Below are 11,717 nucleotides of genomic sequence, written 5' to 3' on the forward strand. Positions count from 1 at the left end.
CGGCGTGGCGGGGGGTCCCCGCGTCCCGCCCCACGCTGCCAGCCTGGGTCCAGCTCCCGCGCCGTGCCCCCACGGCGGGAGATCCTGCCGGCCCGGGCGGTGTTGGGTGGCAAAGCCCGGGGTGCCTCCTGCCCGTCCCCACGATGTGAGGGGGGCAGCGGTGCCTTGAAGCCTCGCCCCACGCTGCGAGCGGGGAGGGGGAGTGGGCTGTAGATCGCTGAGCCAGGGTCCCCCCCCCGGCACCCCGCCACGAGTGGGGCTGGGGCAATGGCCGTGTTGCACGCCAGCGTGCGTGGACAGGAGCGAGAAGGTCTGGTGCGGGGTTACAGCTGAGAGCATGCCGGGCAGTGAGCTGGGCACAGCGCTCGCCATGGGGAGCACCGAGCCCACCGGTGGGCGAAGGTGCTGTCACAAGGGGTGTTTGGGCCAGCCGGGGAGCTGGGCCGGGGTGGCAGAGCCCCACTGCCCCCACACCGCTCGCTTCATGTGACAGAGCCTGTGAGGCCATGTTCCCCGACACCGGTGCTGTCGGTGGGGCAATCAGCAGCCCAGAGAGCAGCAGGTCCCATCTGGTCGAGCGCAGGGTGCGTGTGTGAACCGAGATAACTGCCCGGCAGACCCTGCCGGGGGGCTGGCAGCCTGCCTGCGTCGCCTCATCTCGTCCCACAGCCCCTGTGGGACGTTTGTCTGCCCTGCCTGGGGACCGGTGCCACAGCCGAACCTCTGACTGCTCTGCCATGGAGGGCACGGGGCCGACTGGCCAACTTTGCCTGTCCCACAGAGCCCCCGGGACAGTGCTGTCCATCCAAGGGCTTCCCGTGGCAGGGGACGTGAGAGGATCAGAATGTCCCACCTCCCGGGGCACACCTAGGTACTCCACTCCATGCCAGCGTGTCAGGATGTGGCGTAGAGACCCGGGGGCACTGGGCAGGCCTCCCCAGGGGCTCTTTGCCACCCTGTCCCACTCACAGCGAGACCTTCTCCGCCTGGCCCCTGTCCAGCCAGTACCAGGAATGGCCCTGCTACTGTTGCGCTTGTCAAGAAGCAATGGCCCTTATCTCCTGGAGCCCGTCTCCCTGCTTTCTGGGGCTTTCCATCCCCAGATACCTTTCTAAGAACTGGGGCTGCTGCCTGTGCTATTCAGAAGAGAGGAGTCGATTTAAAAAAAAACAAATATAAACACCAAAGGTGAGGTGCGCGCACACACACGCACACGCTGCTTCTGGATCCAAAGCTACTCTACCAGTTGCTTTCATCACCGCGCTTTAATTATAAGGGTGGAGCAGTGCAATAAATTATTTCAGTAATCCAGTGGAACAACAACGATTCAGATCTTCCCCCTTTTACCAGGAATCCCTGCCCTGGTTTCCAGAGCACACACTGGGTCGCTGCCTGGGCCCCGCGTGCCCGGCTGCCGGCGAGGGAGCGGGTTTGTTAATGCCACCCAGAGGGCTGAAACACACCGACTGTGAAGTCCTTCCTCGGAAAAAGCCACCTCCTGAGTGGCAAAGAAGTATGTGGGCATCACTCAAAATCCCTTTTAGCCTGGCCGCCAGAGTAGCTTGTTTAAGTCACCGGTTAATCCCATTATTTGTTTCTTGGCCAAATAATAATTAATAGCAAGGCAGTTCCTACCCCAAACTTTTATAGATAAGTGAGAGCAGATGCCACGGGAGACAAGCACTAATTCCACTTGGTTTTCCCCTTTTTCAGGCAGTTTTGGCGTCCGCACCCGTGTAGCGCTGGCTTATTTTAAGAAAGGCACTGCCAGCAGATCAGGTTCATATTTACAGCCAATATTCCTTACAAATGTGGGATATTCCCCAGGAAACCCTTATTACTGATGCTGTGGTGGGAGGGCCAGCACGGAGGGGAGCGGCACCATGCCAGGCACCGCACCGACACAAGCGCTGCCAGCGCTGACTGCGCAGGGAGCCGGGGAGGCAGCACGGGAGGGATTTGCCTGCTGTGAGCTGCAGGGCGGGCATGGGGGTCCCTGCTGCTGTCCTGCCAGTCCCTCGGCTACGGGAGCCCCCTCCGAGCTGAGAGAGGGGTGAGGAGGAACAGCCAGTGCGTTCACAGCCCTCTGTTGACAGAAGGCCATTTAGGAAACGTGGATTATCTCCTGCGCCACTACAGCAGGCTGTAAAGTCGCTGGCACCCCAGGAGATCAAACAGCAGCCCGGCGGGACAGCAAACAGAGGGTGGGAAGGGCTGCCTGTGCAGGCGATGGTCAAAGCGGAAAGGGTTAATGGTTATCCCTGCTCTTGGCACATCTGGCAGCGGAGGAGGCATGCTGGAGGAGCATGTGATGCCCAGTATGGTCTGCCGGAGGTGGCTGCGTCAAGCTAGGAGCATCAGCAGCCCTGCCAACACTGCCACAGCACCGTGGCACCCTCCCCATGGCACACAGCACCCTGAGGCAGGCAGAGGGGTGATGCACCGTGGCACTGCTGGAGATGGCATCAGTGCCTGGGTTGCCCAGTGGGACCCTCAATAGAGCCAGGGGACATCCCTACCACACAAAACACCAGGGACTGAAAAACTCCCACACTGCACATTGTCCCCGTGTGTCCCCACTGCCCTGTGCTCTGTCAGCTGTAGCTGGGTGCTTGGAGTGAACCTGGAGATTTGCCTTTGGGGCATCTACAGTGCCCCCTCTCCAACAGGAACCGTGGAGCCCCTCCAACATGGGCTGTGGTGTCACAGCACAATGAGCTTCTGCTTCAGAGGGAGGCAAAACTCGAGCCCCAAAAGCACTGCAGGAGACCCCATGGGGAGGTGCAGTGGGGACCCACGCAGCAGGACACTCTATGCTACTGTGACACTCCAGGGTTATGTCCCTGAGAGCAGAAGGAGGATCTTTCTGGGTTTTACTCTCTGTCCTCCCCTCTGAATGGGACTGGTCTGCCCGGAGAAGGGTCTGGGACCCCTCAAACCTGCCTGCACCCCCCCAAGACCCCTTCCCCTCCTGAAAAGAAAAGAGGAACCGAAAATGAAATTAAAGCATAATTCAATCCGGAGCGGGTCCAGAGTAAAGTCATCTGCTCTTATCGTGTGCTGGCAGGCTCTTCCCGCTCTGCAACAAACACAATGTTATCAGGGCACAGAGGGCAGATTCGTTTGCACCGGCCGAGCGAGCTGCTGTGTCCGCCCTGCCTGCCCCGGGCCTGGGGAGCACCGGGATGCACGGCCAAGGACCAGGGCTGGGGGGGCTGGGGGAGGTGGGCAGCACCCCATCAGCACCGGCGGGGAGCTCTGCCCTGGGATGGGGTGCTCTCCTGGGGGCCACATCCAGGCTTTCCACGCAGCTCTCCGGCCAGGAGAGCCAGGTCAGGTCCCTCCTGGTGAATGTCACTGTGGAGTAAACGCTGTGGAGGGATGGGGCTGTGGAGAGACAGGGCTTGGGGGTGACATCTTTGCCTATGGGCATGTACATGGCCCTGTCTTCTGTGGCTGCTGAGCGGGCAGAGCTGGGCAGCCTGACCCCCGGCGCGGTGGCACGGCGGCATCCCCCCAGACCCCGCACGCGCTCCCAACCCCACCGCGACGCCTGGCCCCCCTCCTGCTTTGATCTCTGCCTGCTGCCTGGCTGTGCCCCGCCGGCTGCAGGGCCAGCGCAGCCCGCTCCGTCCTTCTTTATATACCCCTGTTATTTTTAACTCTGCCTACGCAAATCCCGAATCCGGAATGAGCAGCGGCCGGGGGCCAAGGGGAAATGGACATGGTGCAAATTTCCTGCCCTTTTTACCTCTCTTCCTCTATAACATACAGCAACGTTTTTCCTCCACTGCTTAACTTTCACTGGTACAGGAAAGCTGAAAGCACCGGGCTCTGCACAGAGCTACAGGGTCCAGCACCATGATGGACGGGGTATCCCCCCGCTCGGAGGGGACATCGCACCCTCTGCAGTCCCAAGAGATGTCCCAACCCATAACACATGCCGCATGGCAGCGCGACGTGCTCGAGGCGTCCAGCCAGCCCTCGCAGCAGTGGCCTCACGTGCGAACGCGTGCGCTCACGTGCCAGCCCAGGGCCACATCCTGCCCCCTGGCCCGGTGACCCCCCCCAGACCCGGCCACAGCAGCCACGTCTAGACCGTGGCCGTGAGACCTGGTCACTTTGGCTGCCACCTACAACAGCGCTGGAGAAGACCTGTGCCACCCCAGCAGCTCCAGAGGTAAAAGAAGGAATTGCTGCTTTCTGGTTCCTTGTGAGCAACCGGGACAGCCAGGAGGAATGCAGGATATTTTGCTCAACGTCTCCGGTTTAATATTTAAAAAGAAAAAGCCCCAACACGCTGTGCCAGCAGGTTGCACGGGGAGTTTCGCAGAGGGCATCATGGTACTGCTGCACAGGACAGGGAATGTGCACGTTAGAGCCCTTCTCCCGTGTCTTGGGGATTAAATAGCTGTGCATCATGTATGAGTGATTTGACTACAAAAATTTCAAATAATACACATAAAAATCTCCACCACTCTTTTCTAAGCAACCTGCATCGCTCCTCCCTGGACTTACTCAAAGATATTTAGCCTTCAATGAACCTGGACTCTCAGCTGGTGGAGAAAACCTCCTTTGCCTGTCCACAGAGGCAGGGAAAGTGTGGGCGTCGAGGCCAGCACCAGCCAGCCCTGCTCCTCACAGGTCCACGCCATTTCCCAGCCCGGAGAGAGCCCGGCTGACCCTGGAGGCTGAGCACCGGTGTGGCTGCGGTACTCAGGGCACTGCGGCCCCAGCAGGGGAACAATTTTCCTCTGGGAGCTGTGGCATGGGGCTGAGAGAACAGGCTGTGCCGTGAGTCACTGGTACCCATGGGGACACAGCCCCGGTGTGAGGCAGCAGGAGACACCCCAGGGGGCAGCAGGGCAAGCGGGGAGCCAGGGAGATATCCTGCCATTTTCCAGGACATCTCATTTTGTTAGTCCTCCCATGCAGCTACCTGCCCACGGCCACCTCAGGGGTGCAAATCCCACAGCATAGAACGTGACATGGCAAAGCCACCCCGCTGCCATCCCATGCCACTGGGACAATCACCGCACCGAGCCCACCCAGCACAGGATGGTGGCCCCGGTTAGCAGCCAGCCACAGGCAGGTGCCACGGAGCAGTTACACACACGCAGCCCACGAAAGCGCATCCTCCCGCCTGTGACACGCGCGGCGGTGTCCGGCGGGACCAGCCGCTGCCCCACGGCCGGGAGCAAACCCCTTTGCGCCGGCGTTACATAAAGCTGCTTCATTCTGCTCCAGGAAGCGGTGTTTAATTACCCAGCCTCCCTGGTAGTAAATAGGTTTGCAACACGTTACAAAAGGCTGTATTTTTTTATTAATTTTTTTTTTTTTTTTTTGCCCCAACCCTGCTCATGCGCTGCCGCCGGTGAGCTCATCCCCTGGGAATACCGGCTCCAAAATAGATTCGCTCCCTTGTTGGAAATAATCAAATGGGAATCCAAGCTGGCTGAGCCCAAGCCCAATTCCTCCTTTTGTTCTGGGGCTCTGGCAGTGAAGGGGTTCGGAGCCGGGCGACAGGAACTTGCCTTCTCTTTAATTGACCTCCGATGATGAAACAATCAACCAAACAATTTAGAAATATGCATCCAGTGAGATCATCGGGAAAACTTCTACGGGAAGGAGTCTGGTGAAAGGAAGGTGGTGGTAATCCACCTGCTCCAACCGCCTCAGCAGGCTTCGCTGAGTGGCATGGCACGGCCACCCAGCGCCCCTTGGGCCACCTCACTTCGTGCTGGCAGCTTCCTCACCATGGCCAACATTGGGCAAGAGGGCGGTGGGACTTGCCCCAGCAGTGTGAGCTGAGCAGGGACTCTGCTTCCCTTCCACCATGGTGCCAGCACCACTGGCAGGATCACAATGTCACCAAACCCATCCCGGATGCTCCCTAGACCCAAAAGCAAGGTGGTAGCCAGAGACACTTCCTCCCATTCCAACCCAAAGAGACACCTATTCCCCTTCCAACCCAAATCATTCTATGATTCTATGGGATACCTGTCCTCCTCACTTCCAGCCCCAGCCCATCAGTGGCAGCACTCCCCGTGTCCATCCCCAGCTGCCCCAACCCCACTATGAGTGCTGCCGCTCCAGGGGGCATTTCTAGGGCAGGACCTGCTATTCCAGGGCGCTGGAGAGGGAAAACCCTCCTGGCCCCACAGGGGCTGCCTCCTTGGGGATTTCCATCCCTGGCACCCTTTCCCCAGCTTTTCGCAGCCCTGCAGGAGGGCAGCCACCCAGGAAGGGCTGGCATGGCTTCCCAACCCCGGCTGTGCCGGCGGGGCTGCCCTGGCTTCCCCAGCCCGGGTGAGAGCAGGCTCTGGCTTGGCATGAGGCAGGGGCTAATTTTGGCCCAAAGGGTTTCCCTTCAGCAGCCTCGGCCGCCAACGTGGTTTTGAAGACAATCTTAGCCGGAGTCTTCCTTCCTCAGCTGCCAGCGACCCGGAGCCGGGCTGCTGTGTTTGTGTTGTGTGTGCATGTGTGTGTGTATCTCCAAACCGCAACAAATATTTCGTAGTCGTTTTCTTTCTTTCCTTTTTTTTTTTTTTTTTTTTTTCCCCTCCGAGCCTTTGGCTGTGGTATTTAAATAGTAGGTGTGGTCCCGGCGCTGCATGCCAAAACCAACACCAGCTCCGGAGCAGATAATCCTACGTGCAAACGCAGCAGCGAAACCACAGCGAGCTGCTGGGACAGCCGGGACGGGACGGGCAGTGTTGCCAGGTATGGCCACGGCACGGCCCCACAGGCAGGTGGCAAGTCAGCACAGTGGCCACGTGGCTCCCTGGCCCCTTACACGAAGTCTTGGCCACAGGGGCCAGGGCAGAAGGAGGAGGTGGCAGAGGGAGCGTATCCGGCTGCAGGGTCACACACTGGCTGTTTGCTCGCCTGCAGCCAGGAGCTGTTTGGGATGAACCCAGATGGTCGTCAGTTTTTTTTCTTTTATAAATCAAGACAAAACATTTCGCTTAATTGTCTGTTTTCCATGTTATAAATAATCAACAGGAATTTTTTATTAAAAATGCTACTTTTCTCCCCCAAAAAGGAGAGTGGGAGCAAATGGGAAAAGTCCCTCTGGTGTTTTAAGAGCAGCTCGCAAAGAAACTTTCTTACGCCCTGATGTTTTTCTCATCCAAGCTGAAAGCCCTGAAACACGGTGAACGTCATGTATTTCAGCATGAGTCACTCGGAGAGAACCGCCTGCTTCACCTGCCCTGGCGCTGCTGGCAGTGCTGCATAGGAACAGCGGGGACAGAGGGAACCTCTGGGTGCTCTTGGTCCAAGGATGGACAAAGACAAATCCAGGCAGGCAAGAGAGAGAGGAAGACTGATCCCCGCAGACCCAAAGCCGGACTCCTGCCCTACTGTTCGCTGGGGTTGCATCCATTTCTGGGGATGAAGAGGGGTTGCCTTGGAACATCCGTCAAGCTTTGAAGCTTTGTGGCATGAGCATAGTCCCCAGGAAGCTTGCAAGCTCCTCTGCAGGTGTGTGTTACACCGGTGGTGCTAAAGCTGGGCCAGTGGGAGCCACAGCACCCCAGCTCCAGCAGATCCTGTGCCTGGCTGCTGGTGTTCCCCAGGGCAGCACCCACATCTGAAAAGGTGGAGGAAGACCCTTATCGCAGCCTTCAATCCCTGTGCATCCTGCAGGGCTGGCAGGGCAGCAGGTTCCTTGGAGGGTAGGCTCTCACCAGGTTTTGCTCCCAAGGGAGCCCAGTTGCCATTTTGAAGTGGTGGGACAATGCCTGGGGGAGGGATTAGGAGGAAGCCCTGGCTTTCCCAGCCGCAGCATGCACACTCCACACCTCCTGGGTGGTCCTGATGTAGCAACCCCGCTTTGCTCCTGCCAGAAGCTGGTGCCCTGCGGGAAGCAGGCAGAACAGGTACTGCCATCCCCTCCCCAGAGACCACTGCCCTGGGGTGAAGGGTCCCTGGGACCCCCAGCTGCTGGGGACAATGTCAGGAGACGGGGATGCTCCTCTCCACCTGCTCCAGGCCACCGTGCTGCCAGGGCTGAGCCCGGCAGCCTGCCCAGAAGATACCTGGGGAGAAGTGTCTCCTGGCCGGATAGTGCCCAGGGGTGGCCACGGGCTGCTTGTCCCCGGGCTGGGCTGGTGCGAGGCCAGGAGCAGCCTGGGCATCCCTCCCTGCCTCCCGGCCCCGCAGCAGCTGCGGTGCTGGAGCAGAGCCGGCCCAGCGTGCAGAGCGTCGCCAGCAGCACAAGGTGCACAGCGGGGCCGGGATCCACCCAGCCCGTGGCAGAGTAGGAGGGTCCTTGGCAGACGAGGTGCTATTTTAAAATCCACAGCCGAGCCGACTCCCTGCCCGACCGGGGCGTGTTCAGGCTACAGGCAAACAGCCCCGAGCCCCAAACCCAACATCTAGCGGCCTCCATTTTCCCCGGCTCCATCTTTCCCGCTGCACCTCGGTCCCGTTCCGCCACCACCTCCCCACGTGCCGGCGAGGGGCTCGGTGCAGCCGTGGCGTCCCATGGCTCCCCAAGGACCACTCAGTCCCACTGGCACGTGTCCCAAAGCGGAAAGGAAAATAAGGTTCGGATGTCACCTCCCCAGTCAGGAGAGGAAAAATCTTTCCAACAAAACACGCTTTTAATTCCTCGCTGAGCGTAGCCGGTGTTGTAGTCCCCAGCCCCTTGGATTACCGGCCAAACAGGGAATTTTCCACCTACATCAAAGCAACATGGTTTTACAGGGATGGACAGAGAGGCCATGCCCTGTGCACCTGCCCACCCGCCTCCTTGTTTTGGAAAGTGGTGGTGACTGTGAGCAAGTGACCACACAGGACCCCGAGGTCCCCTGCTCCCTTCCATGTCAGTGCAGCCCTTCCTGCTTCCCTGGCACCCTATGCACTGTGAGGTGCAAGGGACCCAGGGGACTTTCCACAGGCTGATGTCCCCTCACACAATCTTCCCTCACAGAAATATGGGATGAAAGAGACCTGACTAAACTCATGGCACATGTGAGGGCAAGGAGACTGCTGGACAGGAGCCATGCCCATGCCGTGGAGAGGGCAGAGTCTGGCAGGGAGATGAGAGGATCTTTTGGAGGGTTGGGGTTGAAAGACCACCCTGGCCCCACTGCTGTCCTTTATGCATGACCCCATACAGACCCTCCTGCTCTGGGGCTGAGGCTGCTGGGGGGCAAAGTGAGTTTCTGTGGGGCAAGGTGAGCTTCTGTGGGGCTGAAGTTGGGCTCTGTGGGGTTGTGGAGATCTCCATGGAGCAGGGGCCTCTGGGGGGCTCTTTTAGAGCTACCCCAGTAGCCTAGGGACCACGCAGTGGGGAGCCCAGCCCTGCATCCCAGGCACTCCCCACTCCAAGGCCTTTGTGGACCCTGCCCTCACAGGCTTACAGTCCGGGGGTGAGGGTAAAGAGCTGTAGGGCAGTGGGCAGCCCCCCCACCACCACCACCCTGCCTGAGGGAGACCCCACAGCATCTTAGGGGACAGGTGTGTTGTGGGGGCATGGGGAGGCACAAGGTGCCCCAGGAGCTGTAGAGCAACACTTCGATGGTGCTGGGAGGAGAAGGAGGAAAGCCTTCCTTGCTGCCCCGGGGGGGCTGCCACATGCCGGCAGGGATGGTGGCCCAGACTCCCTCCAAGCACTCGGGTGGATTAAGAGAGCTGGGATGCTCCTAAAGTTACTCAAATCCGGGGCTGACCCAGTGAGTCTGCTCCAGTTCACCTGGTGCAAATGGGGCCACAACGGGCATAGGGGCTCGGGGGACACTGGGGGGGCTCCAGCCGTGCCTGGTCACCTCCCTCAGACCAACCCTGCCCCGGGCAGAGGGTCGCCTCCCCGAGCCCCTCTGGGCGCAGGTTTGGTGGATGCACATCCCCATTATTAGCCCAATCTGATGCACTTCAAAGCTGGGAGCAGAGCCCACCTCCAGGCTCTGGGGCAGGAGCCACCTGCCCTGGGGACATTAGTGGCAGGCAGAGGGACATGCGGGGAGCCCGAGCTGGTGATGGGGATGGTGGGAGATTCCTCCGGGAATCTGAGCTTCCCAGAAAGGAGGCCGGTTCCGGGAAGGCATTGAGGCTGCCATGCCCCACACCTGAGGCATCAATGGGACCATTACGAGACCACTCAAGCCGCCTGGGAACCTTTTTGTTTCCAGCCAGGTCTGCTTCCACCCGACGGTGATTTTGGGGATTCTTCTCCCCTCCGAGTCCACAATTGCGGGGTCATTTGCATCTAAAATGGGAGCCGGGCCCTTTAGCAGCTCGTCTGCTCCTGATAGCCGGGGCTGGGTGCCTGCCCGGGCACTAAACCCGCTAATGCAATCAGCGGGCCCGGAGGCTTCTTGCATATCAAAGGTCCCGGGCTCTCTTATAGCAGCCTCCCGGCCACAAACCTCCCCTCCGCCACCTTTCATCACTGCCGGGGTGGCTGGCACCCTGCTCGTGGGAGCCCCGGACTGTGGGGGGAAGCCCAAGGGATGGAGAAGGGTCACCAACCTTCCCTGGGTGTCGGGATGGGGGACACAACTGCGCCCTTGCCTGCACCCCTCTCTGGCACCCCGCTGCTGAGGTTTCCTTCCCCATAGGGCTGAATGGGGGAGATTTTGTCCCCGTGCAGGTCGTGGCTGTGGATGGGACCAGCATTGGACAGGAGCACCCACAAACTCCCTGACTCACATGTAGGGTTACAAACAACATCCGAAAGGAAACTGGCTAGGGCAGCCCTGGCCCACATTCCCTGCACCAGGGAGTGGCACCGTCCTCATCCTGCTGCGAGGTGTCCCTAGGGAAAGGACCAGTGGCCCCAGTGGCACATACCGGCAGGGAGAGCACCGCTCGGCATCCGCCTAACGGGGTGCCAGGCACGGGAGGCTGGACTGGGGGTGGGACAGCCAGCACCCCAGTGTGGCCTGGATGTGGCTGCTGCATCCCCCAAGGCGAGCTTGCAGATGGACTAGTATCTCCTCCTCTTGGGAAAGTGCTTTCCTCCTTGTTCATCCTCTCTGCAACCCCCAGGCCTCCCCCCTGAGCACCTTTCCTGGGTGTGGAGAGGACACTGCCCCATGGCCCAAGGTGGCATCATGCTGCACCTGCAGGCAGGATGGACCTGAGCCATCTCCATATCCAGAGGGGTGTTCTGGGTGTTCCCACACTGTGGGCTGGTGGCTTTATGCCTCCTCAGGAGGACCCCAGAGCCCCCTTGGGTCACTGTATATTCCTGACCACAGGCAGCTGCCGGCAACAAAGCTCTGCCTGGATGAGCTCTCCTAGTGTCTATCTACAGCAGTGGAGGGGTGCTCCTGGAGAGACACGAGGACACCTACGCTGTGGCACAGGGCTGCTGCCTGAGCTGCCTCGGCGCCGTCTGGGGCGCTGGCCCATGTCTCCTGGCCATCAGTCGCCTCTCATGGCAAACACAGCTGCTTCCCCATCCTTCTCCATAACTCATTGGGGGTGCCAGCAACTGTCGCCATATGGTGCTGATGTGTACACAGTGTGTGGGTAGGCACCACGTGGCAGGGGTGCTTGCACCAGTGGGGACCCAGCACCCCCCAACCACCCGCACCCGTTTGCAAGGAGCAGGGTGGGGGACATCAGGTGTCCACACAAGGTCAGGGGCCCCACCACTGCCTGGTCTGGCCTGCCGGAGATGGGGCTGGGCTCCTGGCATAGCCACGAGCCCTCCGTCTGCTGGGGAAGGAGCCCTTGGGGCAGAGGAGTGGGTTTTGCCATTC

This window comes from Calidris pugnax, unplaced genomic scaffold (assembly GCF_001431845.1).
Source record: "Calidris pugnax isolate Ruff unplaced genomic scaffold, ASM143184v1 scaffold18, whole genome shotgun sequence".
Taxonomy (NCBI): Eukaryota; Metazoa; Chordata; class Aves; order Charadriiformes; family Scolopacidae; genus Calidris; species Calidris pugnax.